Source organism: Ictidomys tridecemlineatus, chromosome 6 (assembly GCF_052094955.1).
Source record: "Ictidomys tridecemlineatus isolate mIctTri1 chromosome 6, mIctTri1.hap1, whole genome shotgun sequence".
Lineage (NCBI taxonomy): Eukaryota > Metazoa > Chordata > Mammalia > Rodentia > Sciuridae > Ictidomys > Ictidomys tridecemlineatus.
The window spans coordinates 82890788-82910197 of NC_135482.1; the positions used below are offsets into that span (position 1 = coordinate 82890788).

Below are 19410 nucleotides of genomic sequence, written 5' to 3' on the forward strand. Positions count from 1 at the left end.
TTTTATTAGAGACAGGGTCTTGCTGAATTGCACAGGGCCTCCGTAAGTTGCTGAGGCTGGTTTTGAGCTCACGATCCTTGTCTCAGCCTCCTGAGTTACTGGGATTACAGGTGTGCACCACCACGCCCAGCTATGACTCCCTTATTCTTAAAATAACTCTTCCTTTATTATTTTCTTCTTCCATGGTCCATCCACTTTTGCTTGTTTATTTGTTTTTTGTTTTGAGACAAGTTCCTGCTAAATTGCAGAGCCTGGCCTCTAATTTACAAAACTCCTGCCTTGGTCTCCGGACTATCTTGGATTATAGGCATGTGCCACCACCTTGGCTTATCTACTCTTCTTTAATCTCCTCTGCAGTCAGCCCCTTCTTAGCTGGCCCAGCATCAAATCTCTAGAACTTTTCTCTCTGCTTTTTCTGTACTCCCAAGGAGATGGCAGCCACTCTCGCGCTAGCTTTAGAGCCTGAGGTACAGGGCAATGATTCCCAAGTCAACATCTTCAGTTCCAACTTTTCCCTCCCATCTTCTGAGCTCCAACTGATTGTCATACATCTACTTAAATAATAGGTTTCTAAATCTTAATATAGTCAGTCCTCATTGTTTGTGGATTCCATATTTACATGCCTACTTACTCCTCGAAATCAATGCAGTGCTTTCAAAATCATCTTCAGACAGCTACAGAGTGGTGAGAAAGTCAAGTCACTGGAAATGCATGTTTCTTCTGAGGTCACACAAGCCAGAGTTCTGCCTCAGTGTTTCAGCTCTCGTAATGTAAAAAAAAAAAAAAAAAAAAAATTCTTTTCACAATTTATTTAATGATACGTTTCCATATTTTTGTGCTCTTGGTTGGTTATTTTACTGTCTAAAATGCCTCCCAAGCATTGAACTGAAGAGCACAATGTTTAATGTCCATAAGTTCAAGAAAACTGGGATGTGCCTTATGGAGAAAAATACATGTGATGATAAACTCTGTTTAGGCATGAATTGTAGTGCCATTGGCAGAGTTCTATGTTAAATCATCAATAATACATACTAAATAAAGTGTCTTTAAATAGAAACACACAGACAAGATAATTTGTTGATAATCTGATTGGTCGAGAGTCACAGAAACCTAACCCCGAGTTTTCCCAGGAACAAAGGTTCAATACAGGCTATTTGTCTTCTGTGTGACTTTATAGAACTTAACTACAGTGAATAGTTAGGATCCACTGTGAATCCAAAACCAGACTGGGAATTCCCCCTCCCCATTCTTAGCTCAGGTTAGGCCAATGACCTTGAGGTTCTCATTTGGTCATCTTCTCCTTCACCATGCCACAAGCAATATACCAATTAGCCCTGACACAGCTTCCTTTGAAACTGCTCCTCTTCCAACTATGCTTTCAGCGTTTCAAGCCTGGTCCTTGATTTTACAGTGACATCCGAATTGGTTACCTGCTTCCATCCATAGCCATGGCCACCTTGACCTGTCACAGCATGTCACTCCTGTGACTGAGAACCTGTCAGAGCATGCCACTCCTCTACTGAGAACGTTCCCATGGCTCCTCATCTTATTTGGAGCAGAGTCTGAGTCCTCCCCGTGGCCTTCAGCTACACTGTCACATTTGCGGATCCTCTGACACATCAGAGCAGGCTCTCACCACCAGGCCTTGCATCTGTTCTTTTCTCTGCCTTGAACATTCGTCCAGTGAGGATTCACGTAGCTCACTTCTGCTCTGCCTTTGTGTCTCTGTTCAAATGTCATCCTATTAAAGGAAGCTCCTCTAGTTACTCTCTATAAAATTGTACCTCTCTCATCCTCTATCCCCTTAACCAGCTTTGTTTTTCTTGATGTCAATTATCACTAAATATATTATAAATCTGCTTATTGCTTATTCTCAATAAAAGGTAAACTTTTTGAGGGCAAAGCCTTTATCCATTTAGTGCACTGCTCTTTCCCCAAGTGCCTGAACCAGTACCAGATACAAAGTAGATGCTCAATAAAATGTAAGATGATGATGATAGAAGCTTTGTTTTCTTTCTTGTGAGATAGAGCTATTACTCCTACTTCACATTGTGACTAACTGTACAATGGTAAAATGTACCTCTGTCTTTCTTGCTTACTTGGCCTGTTCTAGGGCCATCTTCAGCAAGTCTGCCCAGGGGAAGCAGGCATGCACTTCTGACCTGAGAGAGGCAATGACATGCTATATCCCGAAGCAAGTCTCAGGAATGAGGAGATCTACTGCCTCTACCCCTCAGTTTTGTAAAAAGGATTAAGAATGGCTGTGCTGGTTTAGAAAAGATCATCTTGAAAGCTCTAATGAGGATGTGCCAATTTTCTTTGATTGACTCATAAATTACCTGCTTCCTTCCCAATATGGACTATGGAGGAGATGGCTTTCTTCTCAAAGGATGATGTGCCATTTAAACATTTTTGTTCCCATGCAGGATATAGCACTGTAGACTCACCACCCAGCCAATGTGATATTGCAACTCAAGATATTTGTGTAGGTTTAATACTTCAAAAGTGACCTGCATAAATTGGGAATGGAACCACCATTTGACCCAGCTATCCCTCTCCTCAGTCTATATCCAAAGGACTTTAAAAAGGGACACAGCCACATCAATGTTTATAGCAACACAATTCACGATAGCTAAACTGTGGAACTAACCTAGATGCCCTTCAATATATGAATGGATAAAAAAAATGTGGCATATATACCCAATGGAATATTACTCAGCAATAAAAGAGAATAAAATCATGGCGTTTGCAGGTAAATGGATAGAGTTAGAGAAGTTAATGCTAAGTGAAGTTAGCCAATCCCAAAAAAACAAAAGCCAAATGTTTTCTTTTATATAAGGAGGCAGATTCATAATGGGATAGGGAGAGGGAGCATGGGATGAATAGACGAACTCTAGATAGGGCAGAGGGATTGAAGAGGAAGGGAGGGAGTATGGGGTTAGAAATGATGGTGGAACGTGATGGACATCATTATCCAAAGTACGTGTATGACATGGCCATATAATCAATGTGATTCTGCAACAGTACACTTGGAAAAATGAGAATTCATACCCCATTTGAATCAAATATATGATATGTCAAGTTCATTGTATTGTCACGAGCAACTAATAAAAAAAAGAGAGAGGAAAAAAAACAAAGTACATGTATGAAGAAACGAATGGTGAGAATATACTTTGTATACAACCAAAAAAAGTGGGCACTATATGTGTAATAAGAATTGTAATGCATTCTAATGTCATGTATACATATTAAAAAAAGATTCAAATAGGTAATAAAAAAAAAACCCAAAACAAAAGTGAACTGCATGGCTAACAGGTGCTAGACTCCTCACCAACGTGTTTGGTTAACTTTGAAAGAAAGGTTTCACTTGGAATAGACTTCCTGGTGAACAGGATCCGGTGTTGCCTAACAGATACTGAGTAGATATGGAGTAAACCATGGGCTTGTGCCGGGCAGTTGGCTGCTTTGGCTGCTTTGGCAATTCACCCTTCGGCCTTGGTCAACAAGCCAGAATTTTAGGAAAGAGTCAAGGCTGGCAGCCATGTGCACGGAGGATCTAGGAAGCCACCCACGGAGTCATCATTCTCAGGCTCAGTCTCCTCAAAAGTTGTCCCACTCTGTTCCCAGGCAGAGAGCCCCAGGGTTGGGATTGCCTAAGCCCTGATTCACACGTGTGTCCTGTGCCCCTGTGCTCCCTCCGTGTGCATGCAGGTCGGCCCCAGGGAAGACGTCCCTGCGACTGAGATATGGGGAACTTCAGAATCATTTTTATGGCAAAAACAGAACTCATATTCATTGTGGGAAAAAAAAAACTGGTTTATACAGGCAAGCATCGTGGATTGAAAAGAGAATTCACAATCCCAAGGCCCAGAGATTAAACTAGTTAACAATTTATTCTATCTCCTCCCAGCCTTTTGCCTCCATGTGATAGAGAATGTGATTTTTAAATGAGTTGGATTATTCTAACAACATTGTTTTATAATCTTGTCCTACTTATATTCTATTGTGGACATTTATCAGGTCATTAATCTGTACTTATGATTTTTTTAAACATCCACACAACTTTCCAACACACAGATGTACCATAGTTTATTGAGTAATGCTATCTAGTCGAGCATTTAGATCATTCTCAGTTTTTCACTATGAAAGGCTACACCGTGATAAACATGCTTGCACATAAATATTTGTGTGAACCACTGATTTGCTAAGAACAGATTCATTCAAGTGATATCACGCAATCAAGACATGTGAATAGTTTTAAGGTCCCACAAAGGCTTTGCTAACTTATACTCCTACCCAAAGAGCATGAAAGATGGCACTTTTCCAAAGGCGGTTTTTAGGTAAGACTGTTCTGGTGGCCTGACCTAGGGTCCCCCTCCCCTGGTGGAGCTGACCTGTGCCCTCAGAAGCTCCCCGGGGCAGCTGTGTGCAGAAGCCTGTTTTTGCACCCCAGGGCCTTCCGGACCACGTTTACTCATCTCTACAGCTGGGCCAGCTGAAGCATGTGGAGGTCAGGTGATGTGCATGGGGTCATGCAGTCAGCGGTGACTCAGCTGGAGCTCCTGAACCTTGCTCAGATCACAAGGCTGAGCGCACTTGCTTCCCTAAGGCCCATTATTCCCAAATAATTAAAAGAGGCCATTTGCACTGAAGTTTGTGGATATTAAGTTTTTGGAACGAGTGGTTCAGCCCCATGACTTGGTTAATTGGTGACACCAACTGCTCTGCCTTCTTCTTCCTTGTTGGAACCAGAGAATGACTGCCCAGCTTCCCTGAAAGGGAGGGCTTGCAAGGAGGCTCTGTGATAAACATTTTCAGGTGTCCATCCAAAACTCTCAGACCCAGAGACACACCCACGGACCTGGATCCAAACAGCAATTCTGGTACGTCTGATTCACTGTGACTTATTTAGAAGCCGTGCTGGCTACCTAGCGAGGTACTAGATAGAACATTCTCGCCAGGAAGAACACCCCTGATGACAAAGATTAACCTTTCATAAGACTTCTTGTTTACTTCATCCATAGGTAGGCACCAGAACAAATTCAGACGACCCAGTCAACCTGACAGGACTGAATCTCCCCAGATGGGTGGGCTGGCAGGTATGACTGCAGCTGTTCCATGGTGAGTCTGTGCTTCCAGGGGTTTTCTGCCCTGGGGTACTCCCTGTGAGTTCAGGGTCCTCCAGGGATATTGTGCTTTATTCTGACACTTAGCCCTAGACAATGGGAGTTAAAGCCCAGATGCCCCCTGAGGGCCCAATTCTACTTACACAAGGGTTAAGAGAAAGTGAAAGAGCATCCATCTGTCCTGTCAGCTGGCTCCCAACCTTTTCCCTAGGAGAGAGGACACATCAGTTACATCCTCTATCAAACATTCACAGATGAGCATGACACACACACACACACAAACAACAACAACAACAATCTGAAATAATCTGAGGCGATACATGCTTGTAGCTAAGTGCTGTGACATTTATCTGCAGACACACAGACACACACACACACACACACACACACACACACACACACACTCTCTCTCTGGCAGACCCTAAATTGGGATTCAAGTGGGTGTTGTTAGAACCCAGAGTTTGGACCCCTTCCTGTGGGCAAGATACTTCAAGAAGGCTTTGGGTTCCTAGTTGCAGGATGCTCATGGAATTTGGTGTGTAGTCCTTAGGACAGGAGGGAGGAAGACAGTGGAGGTATGGCGTACAATCTGGTTCTTGTAAGGATTTTGAGAATGCTTTTCAGTTCAGAGGAAATGAAGGACAGCAGCCACTGCCCAGACAATCTGAAGATCAGCAGACCCATGGGTATACTGTTGGCATGGACGCTGGCAATGCTCATGACAGGTCCTGTCAGCCAGGGCAGGATTAAGGCTCTTGTTGTGAGTAAGGAGGAAGGGAGCAAGAGATGAATAGTGCAAGTATCTCGTGTGATTGTATCCAGCTGCCTGACTCATAAGTTCCCACTGGAGACCTCTAGGGAGGCCCAGAAATACTTACATGGAGGAGACTTTACAAGGTTGGAGGGCAGGTTAGGGCCAGAGCAGGATACCCAGTTGTAAAGATTAATATGCATCTCACCAAAGCTCCCCATTTTAATGCACCAATTCATTGTCACTTCAGTGGTTTCATTTTTCATTACTAACAATAATGAGAAATATTCTTGAACATAAATTTTTAGGTGTATCTCTGATTAAATTCATAGACATATATCAAGACATTTACTAGGGTGCCTATCCACTTGTAGACAAGTGTTGAATTTTATCAAATGCTTTTTACTCATCTATTAAGATGGTCATGGGATTTATATCCTCCATTCTGTTGAGGTGGTATATCACGTTAGTTGGTCTTCATATATTGAACCATCCTTGCATCCTAGGGTTAAATCCCACTTTATTATCATCCCACTCTGACATGCTGTTGAACAGATTTGCTAGTATTTTTTTCAGGATTTTTGAATCTATGTTCACCAGGAATACTAGCCTGTAGTTCTGTTTTCTTATAGTGTCTTTGTCTAGATTTGGTATTAGTTATAATGTTGGCCTCATAAAACAAGTTTAGAAGTTTTCCATTTTCTCCAGTTTTTTGATAAGAGTTTGACAAGGATTGGCATCCATGTTCCAAATGCTGGAAGAATTGAACAATGAAGCCCCATCTGGTCCTGGGCTTTTCGGTGTTTTTGTTGAGAGGTTTCTGATGACTGATCCAGTCTCCCTGCTGGTCATAGGTGTGTCTAGACTTCCTCTTTCTTCTGATGCAGTCTAAGTAGGTTATATGTTTCTAGAAATTTATCCATGTCTTCCAGGTTTTTCACTTTGTTAGCTGGCACTTCTAGTAGCCTCCTGACCCTAATTATTTCTGTGGTATCATGTGCAATATTTCCTCTTTTATTTCTGATTTTATTTATTGGGGTCTCTTTTCTCTCTCTCTCTTTTTATCAACCTAACTGAAGATTTGTTAATTTTTTAAAATCTTGATACAAAACCAGTTCAGTTTCCTTTATTTCTGTGTTGTTTTTCTACACTGTTTTATTTTTCTCTGCCAATCTTTACCATTTCCTTCCCTGTGCTAACTCTGGGTTTGGATGATTCCTCTCTTCCCAGTTCTTTCTAGTTAGGTGATTTAACAGGAACAACCTGCCCAGCTTCTTCCCAGAGTTTCTGTGCTGCTTTTGCCTGGAGTTCAGTGGTCCCCACTCTCACCAGCTCTGGGGGTTTTGGTCCTTTTTCTCCTAGCTGTTCAGATGGGCATGACACCTCGCTGTGGTACTCTCATTTCCTCAATGGCTAACGATAGTGAACATATTTTCATGTGCTCACTGGCTATTTGTAGCTCTTTGTGGGTGAACTCTGTACATCTTGCTTATTTTTGTTTATGGTGTTTGACTTCTCCAAGAAGTCAAGCTCCAAGAGTTTTTCTAACTCTGAATACAAGGTCTTTCCCCAAAATGTGGATCCTTGGTGTTTTCAGTTTTTCTCCCAGTTTCTGGCTCACCTTTCCCTTTTTGTCTTTGAAGAAATATTTTTTTTTACTTTACAAAGACCAATTTATATTTTTTCTTTTATAGCTAATAAAAGTACTATTTTCATATGGCATGAAGTATAGGTATTTTTGTTAAGACTTGAAGTAATTTGGTATTCAGAATTGGTCATACGATAGCTGATAAGTAGCAGAGGGAAAAAAACATAAATGTTTCTTTCAAAAGCTTAACTACAAAACACCCATCTTAAACCAAGAGCCCTGAGGTTTGGTAAAAGGGTTGGAGGTACTAATGACCATTTTCCAATGCGGATGATGGCACAATATCCATTTGTTGGACATGTGTTGCTGTGCATTCACAGTTTAGAAAGACACTCTGAAAAGGTGGCTTAGCATTTTTCTTTTGCCTATTTGACTCCCTTGCAGGAGGAGATTGGAAACTCAAGCTACTCTGGGGCTCTGCTTCCACATGACCAGGCTGTAGGATGTCAAAGTAACTACAGGTTAACAAAACAATTTTATTTGAAATTAGGGTTGAATCGAAATTTTGAAAGTAACATAGAAACATGGAAAAGTGGTCTTCTAACTCTTATATGTTGGACAAAAGCATGGTTGTCAACCTGGCCTTGCAGATGCTTAGGTAGAGAGAGAGTGTTTGGAAGGCCATGAATTCCACAGTCAGTCTGCAATTTTGGAGTTTGAATGCCTGGGTTTGATGTGGCTTCTTTTACTTTCAGCAAATAAATTACCCTCTCTGAGGGTATGGGTATTTTTGGTTTTGTTTTCCTTTATAAAGTAGGGCTGTTACATTCATGGTTGTTGTAATTATTAAATAACACTGGAAATTTCTAGTACAGAGCCTTGTGTTAGCTCCTCAGGGTAAATACCCAATGGATGTATGTTGAATTGGAATGAGTTGGATACTCAAGGTTGTTGTTTAAGCAAGCAAATTATATTAATCTAATGCAGCCGCTTAGCTCTGATCTCAAGGAAACCTTTCAGACTTTCCCATTACCTATCAAGGGCGTACCAAGGAATGCACTACCATATTGTCACTTTTGAGAAGAGGAAAATAAAGTCATAGCAAAGAATGAAGAAGACAACTTTAAAGACAGATTGCATTCCCAAGACTATCTTCTTGTGCTGGGTGCAGTTCCCTTTCTTGAGTAGGCTCCCAGCATGCTTCACACTAGGGCAGCCAGAATGGATTCTGTTGGCCAGTGACCTTGGAGAGGGAGAAGAAATCCACAAGGGACACATGAATGAGGAAGAAGCAGAATGCTAATCACAAAGTCAGTCTTTTCTTATTTCACATTTAGCTCTTCAATAATTTATTGTTTCAACAGATTTTTTCAAGTCCCCACAGGTGAGCCTAGCATTCTGGGTATGACAGACAATTCCAAAACCATTTCCCATACTCCCCAGTGAGGGGACAGTATAGATGCAAAGGAGTGATTGGAGGCCAAAACGATTGGTACAGACCAGAGGCATTTCAGGAGTTCAAAAAGAAGAGATCATCCAGAGCAGAGCTACCAGTCAGGCTTTTGAAATGGATGTTAGAAATGTGATAGTAAGACACGTGGACCATCTCCAAGGTGTGGTGAAGAGGGGGATAAGACCCGAGGGACACAAAGGACATGGGTCCTTGGGTTTTTAGGCTCAGTCAGTCTCAGTTCTATTATTACCCCAAGGCTGTTACCCTATGCCAAAGGCCTTCTCTGCTTCCACGAATTACTTTCTTCCAAAGGAAAAGGGTAAACTTAGCACCAGATATTATGCCCAAGTCTTATACCTCCAGCTATCATGTGGATTCTTAAATTTAAAAATTAATAAGGTGCAATATTATAATAGTATACAGTACAATATTGCAAGGTTATTTTTTTATGTTCTCCTTTCCCCCCCAGCCCCCATATAAACAACTGGGTGTAGGGGACTGGGGCTAAGATAGGAGTGATTTGTATGGCACGATTTCAGGAACAAAGACTTTGCTGAACTGAAAATTGCCTCTCTTGTGTAACACTCACTTTGTGCTCTTAGATAAAGCTTATGAGCTTGTTTTCCCAAGACGGATTCATTTTTTAGAGGATCTCCCATCTCTCAAACCAACCAATTTCGTAGTTACTTAACTATCAATCCCCTGATCACACTGGAACTTTCAAATCGAACACAGGTTAGACTAGTAGCCTGGACCCCTCTACCTCACAAAAATGTCTCACAGTGGCAAGGGACACATACATGTTGGTTGGTTCCTTAAATATGCACCTAGTGAAGTCCAGGCAGAGGCTGAGAAGCTGCAGTGGAATTGCTGTAAGGCTCAGGATAAGGCTGGGTGTCAGAACACAGGCTTGTGTCATCTGAAATGTTAAGACCAAGACATTTTTAAATAAAAAATAAATTTAAAAAACAGAGGAGAAAACAGCGCCTGAGAATGGAAGGGGGGTTCACTACAGATAAAGACAAAAAAAGCATTTCCAAGGGTATGAGAGAATGAAAGCTTGTTGGTAAATGTCCATTCCTTGCAGGCTGAATCTTCCTATTTGCCCACTTTAGGGTGGCATTTGGTACTTTCCTTTTGCCGGTACATATCACTGTCCACCTCCCTTGTAGAACCTGAACAAGATTTGAGCAGACAGGCAGCAGCAGCATGGGTAGAGTATAGAGTTGAGGCTATCCATGGCTTTGGTTAAAGGATCAGCCTTATTGATGAGGAAGATTTATAGGGAGAAACAATGGAAGATTCATTCATTAAGCAAACACTTTCAAAGCACCATCCTGCGGCAGAGCCATGTGGAAGGGCAGTTAATAGAGAGGAAAAGACTGAGGACACTGAATAGGTAGAGGGTCTTGGGTCAAAAAAGGATCAGCTAACCTTAAAAAGTGAACACATTTCCCTCTGGAACTCAATAGTAACGAGGAAAGTAGGGATGTTACGGAACAACAATCCTAAGTAAACACTGGAGTCACTCATGAAAACTTGTACTGAGCATTTGTTACCACCAGGCAGCTTTGTGTGTTGCATAAAGGCTGTTGGATGAAGAAGAGAGAGAAAATAGGATTAAAATCGAATTCCAACACTCAAGTTCACCATCTAATGGGGGAAAATATGACAAATAAGTAACAAAGGCATAATGTTACACACGACACAGTAGAAATGGAAATCCATCCAGATGTCCCCATTGTAGGTGTTGAGGTTCCAGGTTTTTCCAGCCAAAGGCCTGATTCTCAAAAAAGAGATCTTCTGCAGCTGAGGGTTTTACCGTCTTTGGAGTTAAGTCATTCTGATTATCAGCTCCTTGGAGCCTTTCTCTACTTGCAGCTGCAGGAAGGATGCATGCAAACAAGGATCTGTCTGGCTTTCAAACTGGGCTTTCAGTTGTCGGTTGCCCAGCTGTTGGTTACATTTCTGCATAAACAGTGCATCAATGGCCTTTAGCCATCTTCCCAAATATTAGAATACTGTTATTATTGCTGTGATTCTCTTCATATACCTCAAAAGCCTGACATAGCACCCACTCTAGTGCTTTCTCTTCCACCATTGCACCACAATTCACTACTGCTAAAAGTTTAATCATGAGATCAGAATCAGGGCCAGGGACTCTGAGCCACCTTACCAGCAATGGTGTCCTCACCGTCAGATGGCGGTGAAAACCTAACTTACTGCCTGTTTTCTGGGGACACCCCCAGGTTGAGTTCTATGGAAGGAGACATTAAGACAAATTTGGAGTATAAAATATTTATTTTGAATGAAAACCTCTAAAGGAAGGATGAAGAAGCAGGATCAGACAGAAAAAGTTGAAGATGGTAAGGAGCTCCAGAGGTAGGCAATAATTGAGCTCATCAATAGTTTTATTCCCTGGAAAAGCCAGGCAACTAGAGGGCTTTATGTCCTCTTTCCTTAGTCATGGATATGGGCCACTGCTATAGGGATGCAGGCGAAGTGACACAACTGAGGCAGACCCTGAGGGAGCTGAGGGCTGAAGACTGTTAGCTGACCACATTGTCCCTCACTGGGCTGAGAGTCATTCCTTGAAGGGGCAACTGAGTAGCTTGTCACAAGCCTGAGCTAAGACAGATGCAACAAGGATAGGTGATGATGATGGTGACGGACACAAGTGGGAGGGTAGGAAGAGAAGAGATGATAGATACAGAGATGTATATATGGATACCCACACAGAGAAAGGAGGAAGGAGGAGGAGTGGGAACAAGGAAGAGGAATTATGGAGTAGTCTTAACATTTTCTATAAATCAAGAAGGCAAACTAATTTGCAAAGATCAAGGACAGTCTGACTGGAGATTTGAAGAAGATGGAATATTTAGAAATATTGGCCAGAAGAGATGTTTTATGTCTTCTGACAGAATTTTTAAATCACCCTGCTATTGCAGATCTGTTTAAGTTTATAGTGTAAATTTTCAGAAGGCCAGTCCTATTACAGTCTGAGTCTTTATCCCATAGACTTACATTGTCAAGGGAGGTCGAATGAACACTCTGGGTGCAGACTGGACTTGGGGTTGGCATGATGGACCTGGGTAAGTGCCAAATGGATGGATGAGGCAATGTCATAGCTGACTAGGGACCTCAAGCCGCATAGAACATTGAGTGGAGACAGAAGGCTCCCAGGTGCTGAAAGGAATGATCAGTGGCTTAAGCTATGGTAAGAGTAGGAGATCTTGTGATTCTTATGAGGGAGAAGAAGAGGGACTAGCTGAAGAGGTTTCAGCAGAAAAAGGAAAAGACTAGTTTGAGATCCCAGGTGGGAAATCTATGAAGAGACCCAGGATGTAGTGATACAGGAAGGAAGAGGCGTGGAATGAAGATGAAGGCTGGTCAAATCACACAAAGCAAGACAGTGTGAGGAGTGAGTTGTCACCAGAAGGTTTTAGTAAAGCCTGGAATAATCAGATTTGAATTTCAGGTTCTGCACCCAGAGAGCAAGGTTAATAGAGGCCATGTCTGGCCATTAGGAATTTAGTATCTGAGACCTCTGAGAGAAAACAAAACCCAGTCTCCTTTTTCCTGGGGGGGGGGGAAGACCTCACTTTATTTTTCCAAACTGAGAGGATCAGGAAAATGTTTTGGTGACAAATATTAGGCTTAAAACACTAAAATAGGTTGAAATGTGCTTTGGTGATAGAAGGCCAGAACATATTTTTTAAAAACAGACATTGAATGGCCTCTTCCTCTTTCACTTTCTACCACAGTGTCTGCTAGGCAAGGAAAATGACTCATTAATAAATTTAGCACCAGAGGCCTGACTCATTCAGAAACCTCTTAACAACCACCTCACCCAATCTTACTATACTTTAGCTAACGAGATTCTCAAGCTTAGGCTGTCAGAATTATGCCTTACACACGGGCAATGGGTTTTATAACTTGTACTAGAAGTATGCTAACAGTGTGAATTCCCTTTTTAGTGATGTCGAAGCTGAGCTAAGTGAATCACCTTAGGCTAAACATTGAATAGAGGGCGAATCTGTACATCTTTTTTCTCACCAAAACCAGCAAAATGTCCATAGCCCAATACTTCATACTAGAGCAGTTGATCATTTAAGATCTGAACCCAATGACCCCATAGAAATAATGACTACCAAATTGGAAGGGGCGATAGCATATCTATTAATGGGAAATTTCAGCAAAAGAATAATTTCTTATCCAACTTTGCTTTATCTACCACAAAGCTTGGTAATGGGTATTCAGAAAACATGTTTGTTGTATGAATGAATAAAACACCTTAAGTGTACATTTTTTTGTGTGACCATGGTCTTTTCTGAAAGGAATATAATAAAAAGAATATTTTTGGCTAAGGCAAACTTTGCAGGTCTTAGTGCAAAAAATGTGGGGAAAAATGCAAGGATCAAGGATGAAGAAATTTTAATATAGAATCTTAATTTCCCTGCTCTTTTTTAAAAGATTTGTTTTAGCTGTGGATGGACACAATATCTTTATTTTATTCATTTATTTTTATGTGGTGCTGAAGCTTGAATCCAGTGCCTCGTATGTACAAAGCAAGTGCTCTATCACTGAGCTACAACCTCAACCCTTGCTCTTTTGATTAGTGTTTAATGCTAATAAGCATGTAGTTCCGGGGGCAGAGGTAGGGAAGGAGTGCAACATGATTCCAAACAGACTTCCAGCTTCTGGGGCGGCTTGAGCTCCCCAATGCTTTACCATCTTATCTTTATCACCTGAACCTCCAAAGCTTCCATCCCATCCTTGGTGATTCTAGTTGAGGTAAATCTTGTAGGTGGGCCAGGCATGGCGGCACACAACTGTAATTCCAGCCACTTGGGAGGCTGAAGCAGGAGGATCAAAAGTTCAAAGCCAGGCTCAGAAACTTAGAAAGGCCCTAAACAACTTAACAAGACCCTGTCTCAAAATAAAAAAATAAATAAATAAAAACAAAAAGGACTGGGGATGTGGCTCAGTGGTAAAGTGCCTCTGAGTTCAATACCCAGTACCAAAAACAAATAAATAAGAATATAGGTGAATCTTAGAGAAGTCAAATCCAATCAATAAATAGTTTCTGAAACATCTATAAGAAAGTAATTTAGGGATACAAAATGTAAGATCACCTTTGTCTCAAGGTATTTACAATTTACCTGGTAGAAAAGGATATGAGAAGCATGGAAAGGTGACAGTAAGAGGGATAAATTCAAGGTAATAAATTCAGTAATTCAAGGTAATAAAGACTTATTACAGGCCACACATGACCATGTCACATTCATCTCCCATTCTCAATTCCCACCAGACCCCAACCTTATTAAAGTATTCACTCCAGGTGACCCAGGGTAAGATGACCTCTCCCCACATCCAGGTGTAAGTTCAAATTAGTATAAGATTATTCCCTTTGCCAGCATTACCAGTGGTAGGTATGTGACCAATGTTGGGTCAATCAGACTGAAAGAAAGACGCCATGCTCAGGTAGAGAGCCCCTACTCCAATGCTAAGCATAAACCAAGGGGAGTAAGGTTTATGTGGTTTCTTGCTGTCTTCTTAAACCATGAAGAAACCAGACATTGTGTGGCAGAGTGAAGACATGACTTTTTAAAGTCCCTGAATCAACCTTGGAGCCTGTCCTAACTCAGGCCTTCCTGCTATGTGAGATAATAAATTTCCTCATTGCTCAAGCAGGCTGGGTGGAGGATTTGTTTCCAGTAGAATCTCAAGGAGACAATGACCAATTGCCAAATGTGTGGGCAGAAAATAATTACTGTGAGAGTTCAGAATGGGAAGAGTTCACATGAGGAGAGAGTGATCAGGATGGCTTTCAGGGAAATAGAAATGAATAGAATCTATACAGCAGGAGAAACAGGGAACACATCCCAAGCAAAAGCCAGAAGATGAAGGGAGTTTGAGCAGCAATAATGGAGTAGAAAATGCAAAGCGCAGAGGGAAAGATCGGAGAAGATTGTGGAAGATATGTAGGCAGTAAGGCTTCAGTAAAGAGTTGGAACTAGCAAATGATCGTGCCCTGCCTGACCATTTGGAGCCAGGTCTACTTTAGACCACCATCACATTTTACTCCTGCCGGCCTATAAAAATAAGCTTCACACGCTAATGGGTATCTTAAGTGAATGGCCCCCATCACTGCCCCTTCACTTTGACCTGTCAGCATACTGACCTGCCTGACCTGACCTTGACCTGGTTCCACACTTGTGACTCTGGGATCCTACCTCTGATCCCACATATTTGGCTTTTGCAGATTCGTCTCTCACCCTGCTCACTCCATGACTTGGTCCTTGCATCTTCTCTCTCATGGCTCTGCATTGGTATGTTTCTCCACAGTGGAGACCCATTGATTTCTTGTTAAATGCTTTGCTGTCTTACAGGCCAGTCCCCACTCCAGGCAGTGAGGAGAAAAGAAGAGAAGAAATGATTCATCTAGGAATGCTGGTGCAGAAGTGACCCAGACATAGCCATGCCCCATGGTTAGAACCAATGTGGTTTTAAAGGAAGTCACACGAGAGGTTGAGACATATGCTATGCCAGGAGCTCTTAGAACAGGCAAGAAAAATGCCCACAACCCAGCAGTGAGTATGTGGATGACCAACATGAAAGGGTGCTCAAATTTCCTAAAATTACGGAACTGCAAATTTAAAAAAATCAGTGAAATATCAACTACTCTGGCAAAAGTTAAAAAGGACTCTATGACTTATTGTTGGTAGGGATGTGGGGAAAAGTATACTCTTACACATTATGGGAGGAAATAGACTTAACAAAGTCTTAACAGAGACTTTATTCAGTGAAGGCAAGAGGACAACGTTCTTAAAATTAAAAAAGAGAGAAAGAGAAAGGAAAAGAAGAATTTTTTTTAAAAAAGAGGGTGGGGTGGAGAATCTCATGAAAATAAAAGGCAGAGGAAAGGGAGGAATGAGGGGAGGAAGTATTGGGGGAAAAAGTCCACCAAATTATGCTATGTTCATGTATGAATGAGCCTCAATGGTATGTGTGTGTATACACACACACACACACACATGTGTACATATATATGTATACATGATTCATGTATATATGAATATATACATATAAATATACCACACATGTATGTGATTCATATGTGAATATATGTATAAATATACATATATACACATATAAGTATATATGTGTATATATACCACATATTTATATAGTCACATTGTAGCTATTAAAATAATAATAATAATAATAGAATGGATATCAGTATGGCAGAAGGAGAAAGAAAGAGAAGATAAAGAAAGTACTAGGAAATGAGATTGATCAAATTGTTATCGGCATGTACAAATAAGGCATAATGAATTCCACCATTATATAGTTATAATGCACCAACTTAAAAATACACATAGCCTTCCCTTAAGCAATGCACTTTTACTTTAATATCATAGAAATAAAACAACAGTGCAAAAAGATATAAGTACACAGTTATATATTGCAGTGCCATTTAAAAAATATTTTTAGTTGTAGATGCACACAATACCTTTATTTTATTCATTTTTATGTGGTGCTGAAGATCAAACCCAATGCCTCACATGTGCTAAGCAAGTGCTCTGCCACTGAGCTACAGCCCCAGTCCTTGCAATGCCATTTGTATTGGTGGGTGGGGGGGATCTAGGAAAAAAAGAGAATATTCATCAAAAGAAAAAGGACTGAATAAATTATCGTATATTCTACAGCCATTCTAGTCATTTATTTATTTATTTATTATTGTGCTGAGATTGAACCCAGCTCTGCTTTACTACTGAGTCACATCCCAGCCCTTTTTTTTTTTTTTTTTTTTTTTTTGAGATAGAGTCTTGCTAAATTGCTTACAGCCTGGCTAAATTTCTGAGGCTGGTCTCAAACTTGGGATCCTCCTGCCTCAGCATACCAAGGTTTATAGGCATGTATCACTGTACCTAGCCATTCTAGCAATTTTTGCTATGCCAGTTTACAAGGAAGGACTAACATGGGGAGTCACCATGACTCAGTCTTCTCTAGTGCTTGTTAAATGACAAGCACAATACCAGGTTCTTTACATATATTATTTATATGTAATGCTCATAATAATCCTATGAACAGGTTGCTATTGCTATTTTACAATATGGAAACTGAGGCATGGAGAAGTTAAGTAACTTGTCTGAGGACACACAGTCAGTAGCAGAGCTGGATTAGACAATTGCAGGGCAGAGCTCTACAATGAGAAAAGGAGAGAAAGGGAAATCCAATTAAAAATACAGAAAAGAATCAGACTTTTTAAAAATCAGGTGTAATATAATTTCATTTATTTATTATAAAATTATATGATTATATTCACAAAGACATTTAATTTTTAAAATAAATCATGGAATTGTAGGAGGTTCAGATTGGAAGGAAAAAACACAAATGTAACATAATCATCCATCTGAGACTTGAAGTACCTCTGTAATATCTGTACTTAGTGGTTTGTAAACACTCTAGAATAGAAAACAATGTGTTTTTAGGCAGCCCCCTTTTTGATTGAACCCATAACTCTTAATACTTAGTCCTTGTTCTTTCTATCACTTGGGTGTCATAGAGAATAAGTTTATTCTCTCTTTGAAAAGACAGCCCACCAAGTATTTTAGAAAAGATAATCTATTCTCTTCAGATATTCCCTTCTCCAAAGTATCTAGTTTCTTCAACAAGGCTTCAATGAGATTTTCAGTTTTCCATTAAGGTGGTCTCTTCATTACAAATATGATCTGACCTGCCTATATTTCTTTTCAAGCCTGGGATTCACAACTGGACCAATACTTTAGACACAGCCTGACACAAATGGTGAACCACTGCAGATTCTGACCCTATGTCAATGGAAAGTGAGAACAGGTCAGTGGTTTTAATGACCAAGTTGTGCCATGGCTTCTAAAGAAGCTCATTGACAAAACCAAAACCTGTTCTTTTTACTCATAGTACTGTCCTTTTTTACTAATCACCACAAAATTTTATCACACATACTTTATGTTGAATTGCTATTCAAATGCAAGTAACATTAAAATGGTCTTTGGAGAGAGGCTGGCTTGGGCTTGAACCTTGGCTCTACCATATCCTATGTGGCTTTGGGAAAGTCATTTACTTTGTTTGACCTCAGTTTCTTCAACAGTAAGATCAACATCAAAGTTTCAGTTACAGAGTTGCTTTAAGTACTAGAAATAGAGTATAAATACTAATCAATAGAAGTATACAGATTTTAAAAAGCTGTTTGGGGGCCAGGGTATTGCTGTTGGTAGACTGACTCACTGTACTGACATTCCAAATTCACTGAAATTGAGATTATGATTTACTATGTTAACTCCTAGATTCCTGTGAATTGCCACTAGAAACATCCTCTGGTTGACTAATCTACATCTAGTGAGAAAGGTCAAGACCATTCTTTTTTTTTTTTTCATTTATTTATCTTGCAGATTCTACCTTCTTTCTTAAAGTCATAGCCTTTACTGATTTCCAGTATTATCTTATATTCATGTAACGTGACAAAATCCACTAGTCATGGATTTAATGATCTTATGAACCTGGATGATTTGGCTCATTTAGAACTGTTAAGGGAATCAGATGACTTTTCTCTCTAAATTCCCATCCAATTTCGCTTTCACCAACACATTCTTCCTTGTGAAAGTAGAAACTTTCCCTGCCTCTTCCTCCACTTCCTGATTGATGATTCTGTCAGTAGAGTAAGACAGGAATTTGTCAGATGCTCTACTTTTAGCCAAATGGGACACTCTGTAGACACCCTCCTGGTTGGAGAAGGCTTCTAGGTTGGCTGAGAAATGGGTCAGGAGAGTGCTGTCTGCGGCTAGCCCCCACCCCGCTGTTCAAACGTGAGGTTATTTTTACTGTACACTGCATAGTTATCATCCTGAAACTTCTTCATCCTCCGCTGAAGTTGGGTTCACTCCTTTCCAAATGAAATGTTTTCCTCTTTCTTAGGTTAGACCTGCTTTGTCCTGGAACACATTCTCTGGGAATTTAGACCTCTAGACTTACACATCCTAGAATTTCATAGGGATAGGAAGTGTCCTTCTTAAAACCAGTCTGCTATTCTCATCCTTAAATTTCTACACAGCTAAATGGCTTATGGACATGTGGTTAAACTGTATCCCCTTCTATAGCAAATTGTTCTTTTTTAAAATCCCTGAATCTAGAAAATTTTCACGTCCTTCCCTCCTCATCCATGCCCCTACTTCCCTCCTTAGCTTAAATTCCATCCTTGGAACAACTTACAAGACTCTGAAACGTCTTTTTTCCGTCCATCACACTCACCTAGTTAAGCTCTGGTCTTGATCATGTCCTCTACACTGCCTGCAGACTCAAGTCTGAACATGGCTGGAAAAAAATCAGAACCATGCTGAATAGTCTCCCTTTAAATTTATGACCACAAACCTCAAATGGGCACAGTGCTGCCTGGCACTAAACCTTCATTTCTCTAGTATTTGGTTTTCTACCTTCCTCATTGACTTTG

General features: G+C 40.6%; 1 long non-coding RNA gene across 2 annotated transcripts in view; it reads left to right on the plus strand.

Annotated features, from left to right (window-relative positions):
- Positions 1 to 4565: 4565 nt before the first annotated feature.
- Positions 4566 to 19410, plus strand: part of LOC144364899 (uncharacterized) — a 37521-nt gene continuing 22676 nt past the window's right edge. For both annotated transcript variants that reach the window (XR_013423010.1, XR_013423011.1), the window contains exons 1-2: positions 4566 to 4883; positions 5025 to 5121. This is a non-coding gene — a long non-coding RNA (uncharacterized LOC144364899). The remainder of the gene's footprint in view (positions 4884 to 5024; positions 5122 to 19410) is intronic.